At 35.7% G+C, this 21,444-nt stretch overlaps 1 protein-coding gene across 1 annotated transcript in view; it reads left to right on the forward strand.

The window, feature by feature from the left end:
- CDH6 (cadherin 6) overlaps positions 1 to 21,444 on the forward strand; it is a 176,218-nt gene that overhangs the window by 96,203 nt on the left and 58,571 nt on the right. The gene's annotated exons all lie outside the window — the stretch shown is intronic.

Here is a 21,444-nt window from a genome sequence, read left to right on the forward strand (position 1 = left end):
TTTCATTTGAATAGGAGCAAGATGTACAACATATCACTAGCACCCTAGCTTCTGCTTTATTTCAAAACACAATTTTTTTTCTAAAGTCCTAGTAAATATGGAATGAAATCTTGCTTTGAATTATAATGGAAGCCATGGTGTTTCTGGATAATTTTATAACATAACATGCTTGGGCTTAAAAATATCACTTTCTCACAAAGGAAATGCCATTTTAGCCACCTCTCCTTTTAAACATGGTAATGAATAAAATTCTCCAATATAAGGAGAATCCGTGGTTAATAGCTATACTACAACCCACAAAAATGAAATCACTAAATTTTCCAGTCTAATTGAAATTATGAATAGTGTCAGTATATCATTTTAAACATGGGAAGCCAGGAACACGTTACGATCAGCAGTATATGTTTAAATAATGGGCCCAGAAGCAAAACATACTTGGTATACAATAAATACTTAATAAATCTGATTGATTGGTTGATTTTTAATTACAAAGTCATGACTCTCCTCCACCCTGATAGGTCTAAGACAGTATTTGGGTTTCTTATACTATTGACACATAGGAGCAAACCAGCTTTCTTTGGCTCAGTGCAGCTATCTGATATCACAAGACAGCATCTTGTTTTATCCATGAATTCGGATGACAATGAATTAGAACCTTCATCAGTATGCACTTTAAATGTGTCTGCATTCACAAAAACTTCTTTCAAGACTGTTGAATATAAGGGTGAGGGAAGAAGAGAATTTCCCCAGAGAACCAAGAAAGAATCAGTAGGATCTGTTGGGTTTTTTAAGTGCATGAAAAGAGAAGTGTAATAAGGATTGTTGAAGGCTGAATGAAAAATTGAAGTTGAAATCATGATTCATGGGAGGAGGAAGAAATGCAACATTATGGAATGTTTCAGTTGAAAAATATTTATATTTCCTTCAACTCCTATGTTCACATATTACATATATTCATGAGGAAATGCATTTTAAAGGATTAAAATCTATTCACTTGTGAAGATAAGGATAAACATTTTAGATGGACCAGTAGATTTCAGAAGACTGGGTGGAAAGAATGTTGTGGCAGAGCTAAAGGCATAAAAGATCACTTTAGATGGGACTTTAGAAGTAACTGAAGGAAAGAGAAATAAAAGTCAGGAAGAAAGTTGAAAAAGTTATCACAGATAAAGTATATTAAGGATAAATGTGGAGAGAAAGAGATGAGGAAAATGTTTTTCATTGATGCGAAGTATATGGCTGTTGTTAAAATGCTGATGAAAAATGAAAAGGGGGAGAAAAGGAAGAATTCCAAGACAAAACTGTAGACTCTCTTCCCAATCTTTACAGAAGAAAAATACAAATAGTCAAGGAGATGCTGATGATAAGTCCACTTGGGGTAGGTGTTTTGTTTATAGTACTGTTGGGCCCAGGAGGTGATACTAAAGATAAGACAAGCTATGAACTTGACTCTAATAGCATATCAGGAAGTTTCTGTCCAGGAAAAAAACTCTCCTCTGGAATAAAAAAAAATGTTTGGAATCCAAGGTTGAAACCAAGAGTTTACTGTTGTGCAGACTCTGTCCTTCAGTGGAATTCCAAAGAAATAGGGAAAGAGAGAAGATGGCATTCTTACAAAGGCACATGTTAAACAATAGAAAAAAATGGAAGGGGGGACCTGCCATGGTGTCACTTTCCAAAAATTTAATCATGATAAACAGACCTTTCTACTATACCACTTCGTATCTCCAGCTAAACTTCATTCATTTCATAAAATGCTTGTTTATTCAAGCACTAAGCCATGCACTGGGGATAATGAAGCACAGACCCTGAACTTAGGAACCTTATGATCTAATGGGAGAGAAAAGCATATTCCCAAATTTAAAAATGATACAAGGATGAATAAAAGAAGAACCAAAAAGAGATATAGATCAACTATTATGAAAAATTTGAGGAAGAAAAAATCTCTTTCACCTGAAAAGACCAACAAAGATTTAATGGAGGAGGTTTCATATGAGTTAAGCTTTGAAGGAAAGAAGGGTGTCCCAATCCACTGAAACTGCTTTTGGACTTTAAAGAGTTTGGATGAAACAATCAGACTTACCAGTGACACTAAAAACAATCATCCTTTACTGCAGGCACATTTTAACTCACAGAAAGGAATCCCTGACAGGAGAAATTTGGGACTAGGGAAGGATCATCAAAGATAAATAAAAGCCAGAGTGATTGAGGACACCAGTAAAGTTTTTCAACCTAATGTAGATGTGGGGGAGATAGTGGGGAGTGGGAAATCAATTCCAGGATTAGCAGAAGGAAGTGTTCTGCTTGGCTACAGAAGATAGAACTAAGAGTACAAGTAGAAGTCAGAGTGAGGAAAAATTATGCTTAATGTTGAGGGCAGGGGGAACTCCCTAGCAATTAGAGTTGTCTGAAGAATGGGCTCTCTCAGAAGAGGATGGGTTCTCTCTCCATAGTATTGTTCAAGAAAAAGTTGTATCAAAACTTGTCAGGAACATTGCAGAAAGACTTTTTGTTTAGGTTGAAATTAAATTAGATGGTTTCTGGGTTCCTGCTGGGAAAGTTTCAATGGGGATCTTTTCGCTAATCTCTAATCTCAGACTTCCAGCTATCTGATAGACATCTCCAACTACATTTCCCTCTATCACCTCAAATTCAAATGGAACTTATCATCTTCAGTCTCCATTCTTGTACCTCCTAAATACTTATTTCTCTTCATGGTCCTCTACCTCACCCCTCATATTCAATAATCTACCATATCTTATTTCTGTCTCATTTGTCTCCTGTTTCTCATTCAAATTTACAGCTTAACTCAAGCATGATTTCCTCTTGCCTGGATTATTGAAATAACATCCTAACTGGTTTTCCTGTTTATGCAAGTTTCTTTTCTCTCAAAGTCATCCTTTAAAATACTACCAAAATCGGGGCAGCTAGATGGCACAGTGGATAGAGCACCAGCCCTGGAGTCAGGAGGACCTGAGTTCAAATCCGGCCTCAGACACTTAACACTTACTGGCTGTGTGACCCTGGGCAAGTCACTTAACCCCAATTGCCTCACCAAAAAAAAAAAAAATACTACCAAAATCATCTCCCTAATATATGAGACTCATCATGTCACTCCCCTGCTGAAAAAAATTCAGTATCTTTCTATAGATTATCCAGTAAAATACTAACTCATTAATTTGGCATCTAGGTTCTATTAAATGTAGTTTCTAACTATCTTTCCTTTCAAGCTTTACTATAGACACCCTGTCATTCAGGGAAACTGGGCTCTATACTTGATCATCTCCTGTCTTTTCCTGTCTTCATATATTTGCACATCTAGAAAATACATATCCCAAACTCTTGAAATTCTTTTCTGCCCAAGAGAAATATTATATGAATATCAGTAAAATGTAATAATCAGAACCAGGAAAACATGATACACATTGACTCCAGCAATGGAAATGGAAAGAACAAGAACAGTAAAACTGAATACTGCAAAATTATAATGATCAACGTTGGTCCTGAAGAAGAGATGAAGAAATGCAAATGCTTCATTTCTTTGTAGAGGTAGAATGCTATAGGAGGAGAACACAGTATGTACTGTAACCTTGGTTGATATGTTGGTTGGTTTTCCTGAACCACTTTTTCCTCCTATTTTTTATTCTGTAACAAGGATTGAACCAATAGAATAGAAAAGGAAACAGGAATATATATGGAAATGAAGGTGGTGTCTGCCTGTAAATAAGTCAAACATAAGGCACCAAGATCTGTGGTAATCTCTTGAAAAATACAAAAACAAAATTGGAACAGTTAAGATTGCCTTCTAATTAAGGAAAAGAAGTATATGTAGAATAGATACAAAATTAAGAAAAATAATTTGGAGAGGGAGCAAGCTAGCAATCGCAGGGTCAGAACAGGCTTCATGTAGAATGTGGCCCTTGAGTTTAGTCTCAAAGGAAACTAGATATTCCCACAGGCAGAGGTGAGGAGGGAGTACATCCCAGGCTTGAAGGCCAGCCAACTCAAAGGCATGTAGACAAAGGCAGTCAGGTGGTGCAGTGGATAAAGCACTGGCCCTGCAGTCAGAAAGACCTGAGTTCAAATTGTCTCAGATGCAATTTGAATCTTACCCAAGGTACCAGCTGTGTGACCCTGGGCAAGTCACTTAACTCCAGTTGCCTTCAATATTTGGGCCATCTCCAGTCGTCATTATGTATATCTTGCCACTGGACCCAGATGGATCTGGAGGAAAGAATGAGGTTGGTGACCTTGCACAGCCCTGCCTCACTTAAATCCAATTCACTGTAAGTCATGACATCACCCTGATGCCATGGTCCTCTTCGAGAACTAAGGACAAACAATAACATAGAAAAGGAATGGAGGACCATGTGTGCAGAACAGAAATCAGTCCAGTATGACTGGACCATAGAGTGTGTAGACAGTAATAATGTTTTAAAATGCTAAAGCAACTAGGAGAAGACTGAAGAGCTTTAAATGTTAAACAGTAAGTTATATTAGATCCTAAAGGGGATAAGGAGCCACTGAGTTTATTGATTAGGGTAATGGTATGGTCAGACCTGTGTGCTTTCAGAAAATCACTTTGGCAGCTGTGTGTATGGCAGCTGTATGGTGGTTAGATTAGAGTAGGGAGAGGTTCGAGGTAGGGAGAACAAACAGTAGCCTCTTTCAATAGTCCAGGCAAGAGGTGATGAGGATATAAACAAGAGTGGTGGCTGTGTAGATGATAAGAAGAGTGCATATGTGAGAGATATTGTGGAGATAGAAATGGGAAGATTTGTCCATTGCGTGGATATGTGAGGGGAATGAGAGTGAATAGTTGAAGACGACACCAAGGTTGTAAATATGAGCAAGTAAAAGGGTGGTGATGCCCTTAACAGTAAAAGGAAAACTCAGAAGAGTGGGTTTGGGTAAAAACATAATGAGTACTCTTTTTGGACATAGTGAGTTTGAGATGTCTATGAGCTATCCAGTTTGAAATTTCTAATAGGCGCTGCGTGATGTGGGACTGGAGTAGGGAAGAAAAACTAGCACTGGATATTTAGATCTGAGGGTCATCTGCATAGAAATGTCAACAGATATGGAAACTAATGAGGTCACTAAATGAGAAAGTGTAGTGAGGAAAAAAAGAGGACTTGGGGAAAAGCCTTGGAGAACATCCAGTGTTAATGGAAGTGGGATGGATGATGAATCAGTAAAGGAGACTGATGAGTGGTTAAACAAATTGTCTAACCCAAGATGAAGAGAGTATCCAGCAAGAGAGGATGGTCAGTAGTGTCAAATGCTGCAGAGAGGGATCAAGAAGGATGAATATTGAAAGGAAGCCACTAGATTTGACAGTTGAGACCATCATGAAATAATGAACAAAATGAGCAGAACCAAGAGAGCATATACAGTAATAGCAGTATTGTATTAAGAATAAGTATTGAATAAATAATTTTGACTATTATAAATACCAAAATTAATATGAAGGTAGACATTATCTGCATCCAGAGAAAGAACTGATAAAGAGAAATATGTATAAAATGTTTTTTCATATCTATACACATACACACACACATACATACATATCTGTGTCTATTGGTAGCCGTCTCTAGGGTAGGGAGAAGGGAAGGAAGAAAAAGAGGGGAAGGAATTTACATGCTTCTTTATTATATATTTAAAAGGAATACTAATTTGTACATAATGGATTTGCAGTTTCATATGGAATCTTTTTATTATATTATGGAAATGCTTGTTTTATTCCATAAATTAAAAATATTTTTTTAAAAAGAGGTTATCAGTAACTGGAGAAATCTGTTTCAAATGAATAATGATTAGAGATCAGATTTCAGAGGATTGAAAAGTGAGTGAAAGGAAAGGAAGAAAAATTTGGAACTCAAAATTTTAAATAAAAATGTTTATTATTTAAAAAAAATGAAAGGAAGAAGAAATGATAGTTTTTTTCAAAGAGTATAGTTGAGAAAGGAAGGAGAGGTATAGATTAATTTTCTGTAATGATAAAATCTAGTATGGATTTTTTTAAGAATAGAAAATTTTTATATATTTGTAGGTATCAGGGAAGAAACTAGCAAATAGGAAGAGGGTGAAGATGAGAGAGGAGAGAGAGAGATGATAGTAGGAGCAATTTACTAGAAAAGAGAGGAGGGAATGAGAGCAAAGTACATATAAAGAGATTAACTTTGTGAGGAGTAGCACTGCCTCTTCATCAGAAACTTAAAGAAAGAAATGGTGAGGGGTGACATCAAGAAGTTGTCACATAAAGGAAGAAGAACTCTCAGTAAATGGCCTCTATTTGAGAGGGTAGGCAAGGCCTGGGAAAAGAAGATTTGAAATAGCCCTTGTGAAGTATATGATAAAAAGTCAATTAGAAAAGAAAATTAAATTAAATTAAAAAAGAAAAAGAAAAAAAGAAAATCAATTAGGAGGGAATAAAAAGATTGCCTTGCTGAAATGAGAGTCTAGTTGAGATTAGATGACTTAATTTTGTCATGGATTCAGTTGTGATTTCCTTCAGTTCTGTCTAGCTGCACATAAGAAGAAAAAAAGCAGGTGGATTATGTGGATAATTCAAGATTGGGATTCAGGGTTGTTGATAAAACAAAGAAGCAAGAAATGTGAGAACAGGTGGTAGAACTGAACTGGTTCTCTAAGGGTTCGAGGTTGGGAAGAGGCCAGAGAAGGGATGATAGCCAGGAAAAATACTGAGGGATACAGAGATTGTAGGTTATGATGAGAGCAATGAACAATGGGGTACGTATAAAAACAAAAGATAGCAATACAAATTTTAAAAAACAATAAGAGGGGCAACTAGGTGGCACAGTGGATAAAGCACCAGCCCTGGATTCAGGAGGACCCGAGTTCAAATCCAGCCTCAGACACTTGACACTTACTAGCTGTGTGACCCTGGGAAAGTCACTTAACCCCCACTGCCCTACAAAAAAAAAAATAAGAAACAAAAATAAATTAGCATCTGCTTTTAAAGGTGTACCTCATGGGGTAGCTAGGTGGCACAGTGGATAGAGCACTGGCCCAGGAGTCAGGAGGACCTGAGTTCAAATCCGGCCTCAGACACTTTACACTTACTAGCTGTGTGACCCTGGGCAAGTCACTTAACCCCAATTGCCTCACACACACACAAAAAAAAAAAAACCCAACCACCAAAAAAAAAAACCAAAAAAAAAAAAAAACCAAAGGTGTACCTCGTGCCACTTCCCTTGATAATCTGCCTCCTTCCTCAAATCTCCCTGCCTATGAAAAAATATGAACTTTCTCATATTCTAATACATTAGTTATTTGCATGCATATCTCTTTACTCCAATCAGATCATAAGCTGCTAAAAGGCAGATATTCTTTTTCATCTGTGCATTCCCAATGCCTAACATAGTACCTTGCACATAGTAGACACTTAATAAATGCTGTATTTACTTGAATTAAATATTAGTTCAAGGAAGGTGGCTTCAACAGCATGAAAAGAGATACAAAGTTGGAAGAAGCCAAAGCACAGAGTTAGAGGATAAAAAGTAAATTCATTTTCTAAGAATTTACAAGAAACACCAATGTGCAAACAAATCAAGTGAATGTTCTTTCAGGATGAAATAAAGAAAAAACTTGAGAAGGAGGAAGGAAGCCATGATGCAGGAGAAAGTAGCTGATGGCAGCAGCCATATGTGATGTGCTATCAAGAAAAATGAAATGGGACACAAGTCGTAATTCATTTTTACCAGCTGCATTTTCTACCAATCATTTTTGAACTTTCAACAGAAGAATATTTATTTCTGAAAAACAATTTCCTCCTAATGCTGCCTCCCCATTACTTGTGCTATTAAATACAATTTAGAATGGGAACATGAAAAAAAATCTCCCAAGACAAAGTCAGCATTAAAATGTAGCTATGAAAGTTATAGCACCTTCCTGACTTGGATTTTGCTTGCATGATTTTTTTTTTCTTTTAGTGAGGCAATTGGGGTTAAGTGACTTGCCCAGGGTCACACAGATAGTAAGTGCTAAGTGTCTGAGGCTGGATTTGAACTCAGGTACTCCTGATTCCAGGGTCAATGCTCGCTCTATCCACTGTGTCACCTAGCTGCCCCTATAGTATATATTTTTGTTGTTTGCTTTCATTTTTTCAGTTGAGAAAGGGCTGGGCATAAAGCAATTAATGACCTCTACTGGAAACCGTGTTTTTGTTTGCTCCCTTTTAAAATTGTATGTGGAGGGGGCAGCTAGGTGGCACAGTGGATAAAGCACCGGCCCTGGATTCAGTAGTACCTGAGTTCAAATCCGGTCTCAGACACTTGACACTTACTAGCTGTGTGACCCTGGGCAAGTCACTTAACCCCCATTGCCCAGCAAAAAAAAAAAAAAAAAACCAAAAAACAAACAAATTGTATGTGGAATAGAATCTACATTTTCCTCCCTTAGGATCATAGGTCTAGAGTCGGAAAAGGATTCAGATGTCATTTAGTTCAACCCATTCATTTTACAGATGAGGAAACTGAGTTTGTTCCTTCTAATCTTTCCCAGGTCATGAATTGTCTTTTCCAAAGAAGCCATTAGCAATCTACTGGATGCAAAGCTATGCCTCAGATAAAGGAGCATTGTTTTCCTTGCCTCTTAAAGGGAAGTATAGTGGTTAAATCAAGTTAAGAAATTAGATGTCTTGTAAATTTTACAGGAGAAATAAAGCAGTTTTTTAGCCCATTTCTATGTTTTATTCACCAAGCTTATACTTTATCTATTGCAATGTTCTTAAAACTCTATGTAATAAAATGGAAAGTAGGTAATCCTAGCTCAGCCACCAAGCATGGATAAGACCTTGGACGAGTCATTTCACTTCCTTAGGCCTCATTTTTCTCTCTGTAAAATGAGGGGTTAAAATTAGATGACTTCTGAGGCTCCACCCAACTCTAAAGCTATGTTCTCATGATCTTAGTCAAATGCTTTTTCATACATATTATATACATATATCCTGCAAGTAATAACAGAGATTGCATTCAGGAAGAAAAAATAATCAATAGCTACATAAAGGTCAGATCCAATCCAGTGAAACAATAAAATAGAGATGAAAAAAGGAACCCAATAAGCCAGTAAGGTAGTGTTACAACTAAAAGGGATCAACAGACCATTTAAGGACCATATTTATTCAGGAACTTTTGTGAGCACAGGAAGAGGAAGGATGCTATTACTTGTTATTTTTAAATTTACATCTACTGAAGGCTGCAGCAAGTTTCCCATGGACCATGGTGGGGGAAATGAAACATCTGTGCATGCTAAGGAGCTTAAACATAGAGCAAGATAAATCGAGTCTTTGGCATAGTATCAATCTCTATTCATTGGTCCCAAGGAAATTGTATTATTAGTGATTTCAAATATGCATATTTTTAATTTAATCGTGGTATTACTATCCAGGTACTGCAACTTCTACCAGTGCAATCAACTGTGAAATATCAATTTCTCTTCAACATAAGGTTCACAGGTGGTTTGTCAGAGAGCAAAACAGAGATGTAATCATTCAAGATTCTATAAACTGGTTCTCAGGAAAGAAAACCTTTAAGAAATGAGTTTGCCATTCCTAGGATTTATTACCCCTGTTTCCATGACTATAATGGTGGGTTTGCTAAAATGTTCCATAGAATATACATAGGAAAATATTTTAAATTTTTAAAATTCCCAATGAGTTAAACATAAAAAAGAATTTCTTTTTAATAGATTTAAAATAAACTATAAAGTTTTCACCATTCATTTTTATAAGATCTTGAGTTCCAAATTTTTTTCTCTCTCTCTCCCCTCCCCCCCAAGACAGCAAACCATCTGATATAGGTTATGCATGTTCAGTCATGTTAAACACATTTCTGCTTTAGTCATGTTGTGAAAGAAGAATCAGAACAAAAGGGAAAAACCATGAAAAAGAAAAAAACACAAAAAGGGTGAAAATAGTATGGTTCAATCTACATTCAGACTATAGATTTTTCTCTGTATGTGGATACCATTTCCCATCATGAGTTTCTTAGAATTGTTTTTGATCATTGTATTACTGAGAAGAACTAAGTCTATGATAGTTGATTATCACACAATGTTGCTGTTACTGTGTACAGTGTTCTTCTGGTTCTGCTTATTTCACTCAGCCTCAGTTCATGTCTTTCCATGTTTTTCTGAAATCCACCTGCTCATCATTTCTTATAGCACAATAACATTCCATCACAATCTTATACCACAACTTATTCAGCCATTCCCGAATTGATGGATATTCTTTCAATTTCCAATTCTTTGCCAACACAGAAAGAGCTGCTATAAATATTTTGTACATGTGGGACTTTTTCCCTTTTCATGATCTTTTTGGGATAGAGACCTAGTAGTGGTATTGCTGGATCAAGGGGTATGTGCAGTATAAAAATAGGATTTCTAGTTTGTTGTGACCCCTTGAGAGCACCCCATTTCAGACATACACCATGCTAGCCAAGAATGATTTTCAAAAGCTTCTTCACCTGAATTAATATGCCTCTGGTGATGCAGACATGCATTGTTTATGTATATATCTATATTTGTATGCCTCAGATATATATATATATGTATATTTATGTGTGTATGTATGTTTATATATGTGTTCAGACGATAGCCTATGACGCTTAGATATGGCAATGGCTAAAGAGACTACACATTAAGCCAGAGAAGTAAGATCTGAACTGCTGAGATTCAGTGCCGCACTAAATCAATTTCTGCCTCGGTATCTGGCACTCAGTTTGATTTAGTGTGAGCATGTGAGTTTGAAAATGTTGGAGTAAACAACAGCCCAGTCTGCTGTCACAGTCTGCCTGGGAGGAGCCATACACTGCAGCATCCAAGAATGTATACCCCTCCAAGATAGCAGCTATGGGCAGTAAACTGTAATGGGGGGGATAGCTTGAAGCTGATGATAAACTAAAAGGCATTTGTTTAATTGATAAAATCCCAAATGAATAATAAAATCCATTAGGTCTTATATTATTTGTGCCAGGAGAATTTTGCAAAATAACCTTGTCTGAGATCTAATTCAGTCCATACGAATGGAACCAAGGAATTTTGTAATCTATAGAAAAGAGCCCCAACCTGGTATATGCAATGCTTGAAGGACTTTGAGCAGATGAAGTTCACCTTGAAATCCAAGGAAAAGGAACTACTGCCATACTGTAGTTTTTATCATTTGATATTTACTCTACTTCCTCTAACATTAAAGTGTCAGTTCAAGGTATTCAAGTGCAAAAGAAAATTGTCAGGGGAATTAATAAATTTCTCTTGAGCTTAGATTAAGAACTCCTTAGCTTTTAGCACACTGCCAAAAATTCTCTTCCCCATAATGCAAGGTAGGTTTCAGTGGCTGCTAAATCTACCAGAGGACACAAAATGGAATTGAGCAGAGTAAATTGGCATCACTGTGAATGTTAGAGCTTTTATGTGATTATTTGAGTGCATCGAGAAGCTGTTTACTGGGTATGAATCAAGAATGTTTATACACAATGCAGAAATCCCGGAGAAAATATTCACTTATTTTCATGTTGACTTTGCCCCAACCCCAGCCAAATGAAAAGACAAAAATAATAATATTTCACATTTCCATAGCACTTAAAGTTATAATTATATTCCTTTTCTTCCCAACAAGGTAAACAGTTTAAGCATTATTCTCCAATTTTACTAATGAGGAAACTGAGACTCAAAGAAATTGAGCAACTTGCTCAGGATCACAAAATATTGCTCAGAGAGATAGGATTTGGTGATTCCAAGTCCAATGCACTTTCTTATTAGAGAATACTTTAAAGGGGCTAGAAATAAAATAAGACCAGCCAAGTCATCATGTTAGTTATCATTATCCATAAAACTTGTCTAAGAATTTCAAACAACTAAGGAGGTTATTAAGAATATAGAGAGAAGCAGAGGGCTTTCAAACTTAATCATTGTTTGGGTTTTATTTGCTTTTGCAGAAAGAATGATTAATCCGATGTATAAAAAAGGTTCCTAGACTGAACTTATTTTCTTTTGACTTTGTATTTAAATTACCTAGTGAATGATTACATAAAATAATTGTGTGTCATTCTTTGAATAAAAGGATAATTCTAACTGACCATGGAACAACAGAATGGCTCAGTGGATAAAGCACCAGGTATGGGGTCAAGAAGACTACTCCTCGAGGTCAAACCTGGCCTCAGACATTTACTAGCTGTATGACCCTGGGAAAGTCACTTAACCTTATTTGCCTCAGTTTCCTCATTTGTAAAATGAACTAGAGAAGGAAATGGCAAACCACTCCAGTATCTTTACCAAGAAAATCCCAAATGTGGTCACAAGGAGTCAGACATGACTGAAAAACCACCGAATAACAACTGACCATTTATAGGACATGTGCTTTGCATGTTTTTTTAAAGTAGTAGTGATGTCTGCAATGAACATCCTCAACCAAGGTCAAATGGCTAGTAAATGTTTGAGACTAGAATTGAATTAAGGAAGGTGAATCTTCCTTGACTCTAAGTCCAGTGCTCTATCCACTGCACCACTTTGCTGCCCTAACTACACGTATACATATAAGTAATAAAAAAAAAACATATACAAAGTCATATCAAAGATCAAAGGTATTTAGTGGCTAGCAGGGCAAGAGGGAGGGGACAGGGAGGAAAGAGCTTTACCAATCAAACAAGGGTTTTATTAAATTCCTACTATGTGCTGGGCATTATGCTGAGTGTTTGGAATATAAGTACAAATAATGAAACAATCACTGATGGAGTAGACAAGTACACACACACAGATATGTGTGCATAGCTTGAATATAAAGAAAATAAATGCAAATATGTACAAAGTAATTCCTATACCATCTTTCACATATGACTTTTCTTTACCATGCCCACTCCAATTCGAGACCTTATTTATTACCTTTCTTTTGGAATAATAATCCTAGCAGTATTATTCCTTCTGGAATAATAATAGCATCCTGCTAACAGGGACTTTGTTTCTAGTCACTCTATCCTCCAACTCATCTTTCATGCAACTGAAAGATGAGTCTTCCTGCTTCCTAAGTATGATCACATCAATTCAATGCTCAGAAATCCTTGAGGGTTCTCCATTGTTTACTGAATAAAGACCAATTTCTTCAGCCTGCAATTCTAGGCCTCCAACAGCCTGGCTCCCACTTAACTTTACTGCCTTTTGAAACACTATTCTATGCCATGTATTCTACCCTATAACAAAACTGAATCACCCTGTGTCCCCTATGCATGTTTTCCACCTTCTTTTCTATAAACATTGGTTCATACTGTTTATTATTCCTGGAATGTCCTTTCTCTCTAAACCTGTTGACACCCTACCTGTCAAGGTTCAGTTCAAATGCTATCTGTTCCAGAAAGCATACTTTGATAATTATTTGACAATGATTTCTTCTTAAGTTGATCTAATTAATACTACTTTATATTCCTCTTGTTTAATTATACTATATCCTAGTATGTTTATTTTTGTCATCTTCCTGTGGTAAATTATGTGAAGACAGAGACTATAACTTTCTTTCCTTTGTTTCTCTTCCACTGTCCCCTTTTCTCCTTGTCCAATACATTGTATATAATAAAAGCGCTTAATGTTTGTTGAGATCAATCAATTAATCGACAAAAATCTAAGCCCTCTTTCTCAGGTATCTACCAGAAAATTCTCAGAGTGACTATTCACAGCCCAAAATGTGTGTGTGTGTGTGTATATACACATACATATATACATATACGTATATATATATATATATATATATATATATATCAAGCAATTTGATTTCATTAATGTAGATCATTCAACTCAGTAATTTCACCCAGCTTCAATCCTATAAACCAAAATCCAATTCTGGGGGCAGCTAGGTGGTGCAGTGGATAAAGCACTGGCCCTAGATTCAGGAGGACCTGAGTTCAAATTTGGCCTCAGACACTTGACACTTATTAGCTGTGTGACCCTGGGTAACTCACTTAACCTTCCTTGCCCCCCCCAAAAAAAAAGAAAGAAGGAGAGAGACAGAGAAAGGAAGGGAAAGAAAGAAATTCTTATCTACGTTATTTGAAAAATGTAGAGAGGCTTTAGGAATATATCTATAGTAACATGTAAATAGTATATCTTTTTTAAATCTAGAAAACATTTTCAACATGAAAATGATGAAGCAATTGGTGTTTTGGCAAGTTTTGTAAATGAGCATTAGAATAATGCTTGTTCTCGAACCTAAAAAGTTTCATATTTTGGCTGTGAAGATTTGGTGAAGCTGTATTTGGCTGTGGTTTTTTCCACAATTTCCAATTATGATAATGGGTTCTAATTCTGCAAGTTGAGAACTTTAATGATGTTGTTTGGGAACAGCTATAAAAGTATAAATGTTCTCTTGTCAGAGATAATGCAGTGAGATTTAGAGGGTTTTTTTATCAGAAAATACACTTACTTAATGGTGGTATAGTTAGAAGAAATAGGGACAAGATTACAGTTTTAAAACTATGGAAGTATGCTGTGTATTCAAAAAGAATTTCTTAAAGCATTCAGCGTCTGTATAAGGAGTTATGTTCCAAATACAGCCATATGCAAATGTGTATATCACACATTAGAATAAACACAGCTGCATTCATTTCCATGGCTTTAAAAAGGGAGATTTCATGCTCAAAACCATCACTAAGAACAAGTTTAATCTATCGGTTAGCATTATGAAAAAGGCACATGTTAATTATTTCCCTTATAACATGCCATTTCTCAAATTTGTCCTGTAATGTTTTGTGGCTGAACCATTGCTCAGGATGGTGTTCCCTGTGTATGTCTGGAAGCATTCCCTTCTTCCTTTTCTTTCACCTTTCACCTGGGAAATCCAAGCCACGCTCAAAGCCTACCTCCAAGATCTAGGAATCTCTATGAAATCTTTTTTGCCCCCAACCCTTAAAAGGCCCACTACAGGTATGAAGACCTTTGCATGGAGCAGCCAGGTATCCTTCACGATAGGATACATTTAGCTAGACAGAAGGAAACTAGATTCAGATGCTGTTGCAGGAACAATGATAGAGACACAATCTGAAGTCAAAATCCAGAGGGCTGAAACCTAAAAGAGACATAAGCAAGAGGATTTTTTTTCCCCAAGGCATAGTGATGAGGTTGAGCAAAACAGCCCAAGGGAAGCAAAACAGTCCAAGAACCAAAAGTAGAAGGATGTATAGATAAGATCATTGTCACACTGTTGTTCAAAGAGCCCAAATAGCAAATCTTATCCCAGTGGGGAAGCCAAAAGGTCAAGGTCAAGGTCCATGCACTGACTCCTCCCCCAAAGTTGTTGTACTCACCAGTGCAGATTCACCTCCTCTTACTTCTAAATGAATAGTCACTGTTATAGCACTGGTATTTGACCATTCTGGCCAGAAGTGATCTGTCACTTTTTGCCTCTGAAATCTCCTTGCTCTTCTTATCTCATTTATTGATTCATGTCCAAGTTATATCATTATGTGTACCTCTTTGCATAATAATTAATCACATTTATATATTGCTTTATGTTAACAAATGGTCTGACATGCATAATTGTTATTACCTTAATCCCTAAGAACATGAGGAATACAAACTTATCTTCATTTTGTAGATTAGGAAATTGAGGTTCAGAGAGGTTAAACAATTAATGCAGCTAGTAAATAGTGGAGCAAACTCAGGGCTAGATCTTTAAATTCTAGCATTGCTCTCTATCTACTACATAATGTATTAAAAACCACTTTAGGTCAGGAACCAAATCCTATTTACTTTTGCATCTATCTCAGCACTTAGCTCTGTACCTTTTATATAGCAGGAACTTCAATAATTGTCTAATTAGATTTGTCATATTATTCATTCTATATACTAATATATTGTCAATACTTTAGGCTAATGATGTTACTTCAAGACATTGTTGTTTCAGATCACAACTGAGCCATACCTTCTGATCCTCTATAATCCTTGCCATGTTCCTCAACATATCCTCTATACTGGACAACCTCAATATACTGACAATTTTCTTCTAAACCTTATAATACTGCACAAATCCCAGTAAAACACTGATTGTCCATGAGCCTCTCCCTCTTCCTGTATGAATGACCTGCCTCCTTCACAATTTATGTATATTTTTGAGGAAGTCTTTCCTTCACTTCTGGCACACAAGTCATCATTGGAAATATAATATACCATACTATAGACAGTAGGCATCTTATTATCCTTTAAGCCACCAACAACTATGATTGTTTGGAAAGTGCGGTATAATCCACAACTCATTGCCATGTTACTTAAGAGATAATATGGTATAGTGGGTAGAACACTGGACTAGGAGTCAGGAAAACCCTAGTTCAAATCATACCTCATATATTTACCAGCTGTGTGATCCTGAGCCAGTCACTTAGCTTAAAGCCTTCTCTTTGCTTCAGTTTACTAATAGGTAACATGGAAGAGATAGACTGAATGGACTCTAAGGTCCCTTCTAGTTCTAAATCTATAATCCTGTGACCTTGTTGGAAAAATATTGGCATGAAAAATGCCATGTTACTGAATTAGTCATTCAGTAATTTTTATTTTATTTTATTTTTTTTAGTGAGGCAATTGGGGTTAAGTGACTTGGCCAGGGTCACACAGCTAGTAAGTGTTAAGTGTCTGAGGCCGGATTTGAACTCAGGTCCTCCTGACTCCAGGGCCAGTGCTCTATCCATTGCACCACCTAGCCGCCCCTGTCATTCAGTAATTTAACAATTTCTTACAAAGGAATATTTATATTCATATTCATATAAGCAAGGTGGATGTACATAATCAACAAAATTGTTGCTGGTAAACTATATGAAGTGTAATGTTTGCTCCCAGGAGCACACTCATTTCCTACAGTTATTGTCCATTGTAAATGTTCATGCTGGTGATAGTTCAAAAGGCCAGAGAGAGTTAGGATAAGGGTATGGTTAATATCTTGGATTGGGCAGCTGCTCATTTTTAACACCAGTTGCTACTTCATCACAATTTGGCAATATTCAAAATAAAGGTGAAAAGTCACAGAAATTTAATGGAGGGTAGTAATTCATTTTGTAATATACCAATTCAAAATCTACAGTTGTGGTTTTGGTTTTGGTTTTGGTTTTTTTGGGGGGGGTCATAGATTTGGAGCTTGAAGGGACCTTAGAGGTTATTGAATACAACTCCCTCTGTTTTAGAGAAAGGGAAACTGAAGCTGGAGGAGGTTACAGGATTTGCCCAGGGTCACATAGCAACTAGTTCTTTGAGGCATGATTTGAACTCAGGTCTTCCTGACTCCAGGCATTCTATCCATTAAACTACCTACCAGATTTCTGGAAATCCAGATCTTATACTTTTGCTGGTATGAATTCCAACTCTGTTCCCAGTGATATAATTTTCTGGACTTACTCTCCCACTTTCTCTGTTGTTTACACCATTCTCCTCATCAAGTAAAATTATTGTGTTTGCCATTGAGCTTGTTGTTTCATTTGTATTTTACATGTTGACTTTCATCATCATTTGTCCTAAAATTTCTAAGTCTTACTCAGTTACTTATTTGCTTCATCTTGTGATAGATACGTGTGTTAATTTTATTTCTTCATTTAATTTCTTTAGTGTGTTCATTATCCTTTTTATTGTGGCTGTAAACAATTCTGGCTTTTTTCTCATTCTCCTGTTTGTGTTGTTATAATGTACTCATCTTCTGGAGGTTTTGTTTCTGTTCTTTTGATCCATAGTGTTTCTCCATTGTGTTGAAAAATTTCTGTTTGCTTTTTCCTTTGAGTGATTTTTCCCCCAAAATAATTTTCTTTTGAGGATTTTTGGGGCTTTTGTTTAATTTCTGGTGTTTCTAGTGTTATTTTTGAAGGATATGGAGAAGGTATGTTTTCTTGCAATCTCTCACACCTTCTCCCCAGAAGACTGGATGATGATAGCATCAAAGAACTGGAAGGTCTCTGCAGAATATCTGTTTTAAGTTTATTTTACTATAGGAAATCACAACATATTAAAAACTTAACATATTTAAGAGATAAATAAATTAGAGGTGGTTACTGGATCTATAAAACATTTTTTGAATTTGCTGATTGATTTTCAAAATGTAGTGCTTCCTTTAAATAATAAATCAAGTATATGTTTTGACTTATACAATTTCAAGTTACATGACAGTTTTATTGGGACAAATCTATTCCAATAATGGATAGTAAACCTATATTAGTTTGCTTTATACTTAAATTTCTTCTGTGTTAGAGGAAAATATCAGATAATAGCTGTTCTTTGAAAGTTAAGAACAAAGGGAGATAGGGGCAGCTAGGTGGCACAGTGGATAGAGCACCGGCCCTGGAGTCAGGAGTACCTGGGTTCAAATCTGGCCTCAGACACTTAACACTTACTAGCTGTGTGACCCTGGGCAAGTCACTTAACCCCAATTGCCTCACTAAAAAAAAAAAAAAGAAAGGAAAAAAAAAGAAGAAAAAAGAACAAAGGGAGATTGTTCACATGTACTTTGGGCATTGTTATCCTATCACCCAACATAAAATTATATACAATATCATTTATAGAATCAGTTTGTATCTATATCATATGAACTTGAATTTAGACATATAAAATGTAAATATAATTTAACTCAGACTTTATTCTGATGAATATTTAATATTCACATCAGTATCTAGATAATCTCTAATATAAATTTCCCTTGTGCTTGTCATGGAATAAATGGATACATTCCATTTCCATATTAGACATAGTTTGGCACATACTTATTATGGATTAAGTATATTACTTTGAAACTTTGAAGTTAAGTAGATTAACCACAATTAAAATTTAAGAAGATCTAGAAAACTAGCTAAATGTAATGCATGCTAAAGTCTCTGGCATTCATTCAGCAATGAAAGAATATTAGGTTTGGAGTCGATGAACCTGGGTTCAGATTGTGCCCTTACCACTCACTTAAGCTATGTAATTTTGCATAATACTATGTCATTTAACCTCTGTAGACCTCAGTTGTAAAATGAAATAGTTGTACCAGATGACTTCTGAATCCTTTCCAGCAGCCCAACTATGATTTTGAGTAATGCTACAACTTGCAAAGAATTTCTGGATGACTGAGGCAAAAAATGATAGTTTTGTAATATGTTTGGCAAAAGACGTTTGATGTGCTAGTTACTCACCACTAAAAATCTACATTGACACTTTTGGGGCACTAAAATATTATTTGGGGTTTCAGATATGTTGCAAAACAAATGTAGAATATCATAAAACCAAAGAATTTGACACTAGCTGTTCAGGACAATCTTCCAATCTATTGCACAGCTTTATAGGAGTGTAAGAAAGGAATCTGGTATTTACTAATTAAACATTGACTATGGCTTGACCCTTTTTATTCTTTTACAGCTGTTCTGAATTATCACTGAAAGGCAGTGTAGAATAATGGAAATATTACTGACCTGGGAGTTAAGAGAAAGAAGTCTCAGAATGATATTCTGGGCTTCTGCTTTCTCACCTATAAAATAAAGGGTATGGTCTATAAGGCCTTGGGTGTCTTTGAAATTATAACAGATTGAGGGTAACTTAGGGAGTTGGAAGCTAATGCTAGAAGTAAAGCTTGAGTTTCTTAGCCTCCATCCCAAAATTGTTTCTGTTACACTAAATGCCCTTTTTTATCCCTTTAATAGAGTTAATCTCAAATGGAAATGGCAAATATTAAAGACATTTTGAGAAGCAGTGTGATATAATGGAAGGATCATTGGACTTGGATTCAAAAGACTTAAATTTTCATTCTAGCCAACAATTCAATTAATAACAAACCTTTATTAAGCACCTACTGTATGCAAAACATTGTGTTATATTCTGTGACAAACACACCTTTTAGAAAGCCCCAACCTTCATGCACCTTACAATCTCATAGAGGCATTTGACACATGGTCAATAAATACAATAAAAACACTTAAGTGGCTCATCCACTTACTAGTCATGTCATCTTAGTGAAGTAGTCCCTTAAAATCTCTGAGCCTCAGTGTCTATAGCAGTAAAATATGAATTAAAAATAAATATAATATATACTTAACAGGGCAATTATGAATGCCAAATGAAAAAAATATATAAAAACTGTAAAAAATATGTAACTGTATGTAACTATATATGTAAATCTAGTACTTTAAAGTTACAGTTTTTAAAAATCCAAATCCAGTTCTCTTTCCACTGTATCACATCGCTTCTCAAAATGTCTTTGATATCTGTCATTTCCATTTGAGTTTAACTAAATTAAATGGATAGTGTAACAGAAACAATTTTGGGATGGAGATTACCATGAAGCTCTATTCTGTTACATTTTCAAAGATATCGAAATCACAGAACATATGTGTGGGTATATACATATATACATCCATGTATATACATATATATGTTTTGGAATCATTTCAGTTCTGTCCAACTCTTCATGATCCCATTTTGAAATTTCCTTGGCAAAGACACTGGAGTGGTTTGTCATTTCCTTCTGAAGCTCATTTTACAGACAAGGAACTGAAGCAAACAGGATTAAGTGACTTGCCCAGGGTTGTACAGCTAGTAAGTGTCTGAGGCTGTATTTGAATTCATAAAGATGAGTCTCCTGATTCCAAGTCCAGTGATTTATCCACTGTGCCACCTAGCTGCTGCACATACACACAGAGACATACAGATACACACAAATGTATATACATACATAAGCATATACATTTACATTCATTCATTGGCTTATATGAATTATATTTGAGGAGTTGCTTGGGAAAAACAAAGCTGCTTTGACCTTAAACACTAGCACTTAATACTTGCTTTACATGATCGTTTAACTCCCACCTCTAACCTACCAAGACATACCATAACTTTCTCTCTCACATATCACTGTTAGCCAATAAACTTCTCTTTTTAAATAGTTTTTTTTAAAGCTTTGTTCTGTTAATCATGTAAGTGATAAAAGTTTCCAAAACTATGTCTACATTTAAGCCTACCATAGGCACTATTTACCATTAGTCTTATTCCAACTATTTATTTGTCTTTGTATGCATAAATACACATTTACATATATACAGGGATATAGAAATATAAACACTTAATATTGACAAGTATCAACTAAATATAACTTAATATAATTGTTAATGTAACAAGGATTAAACTAAATATAACTTAATTGGTTTGCTTTTCTGAGTTGTTGAGGGTTTTTTTTTACTTGTATATGCTTTTGTTTATAGATTTAATTGTGTCTGCATTTATACTCTCAGATTTGAGGCAACTTGAATAGACAGAAAGAGTGCTGGCTTTGAGGTCAGACTGGTGTTCATGCTAGTCAAGTTATTTCACTTCACTGGGCCTCAGTCATGTGAAGGGATTGCACTAAATAAGTTCTAGGGTCCCTTCCACCTCTCTATCTATAGTTATAAAGTTCCTACAGACTGAGGACTGCAATTTCTCTCTTTCCTTTTTCATGCTTAG

The sequence above is a fragment of the Dromiciops gliroides genome, chromosome 1 (assembly GCF_019393635.1).
Source record: "Dromiciops gliroides isolate mDroGli1 chromosome 1, mDroGli1.pri, whole genome shotgun sequence".
NCBI lineage: Eukaryota > Metazoa > Chordata > Mammalia > Microbiotheria > Microbiotheriidae > Dromiciops > Dromiciops gliroides.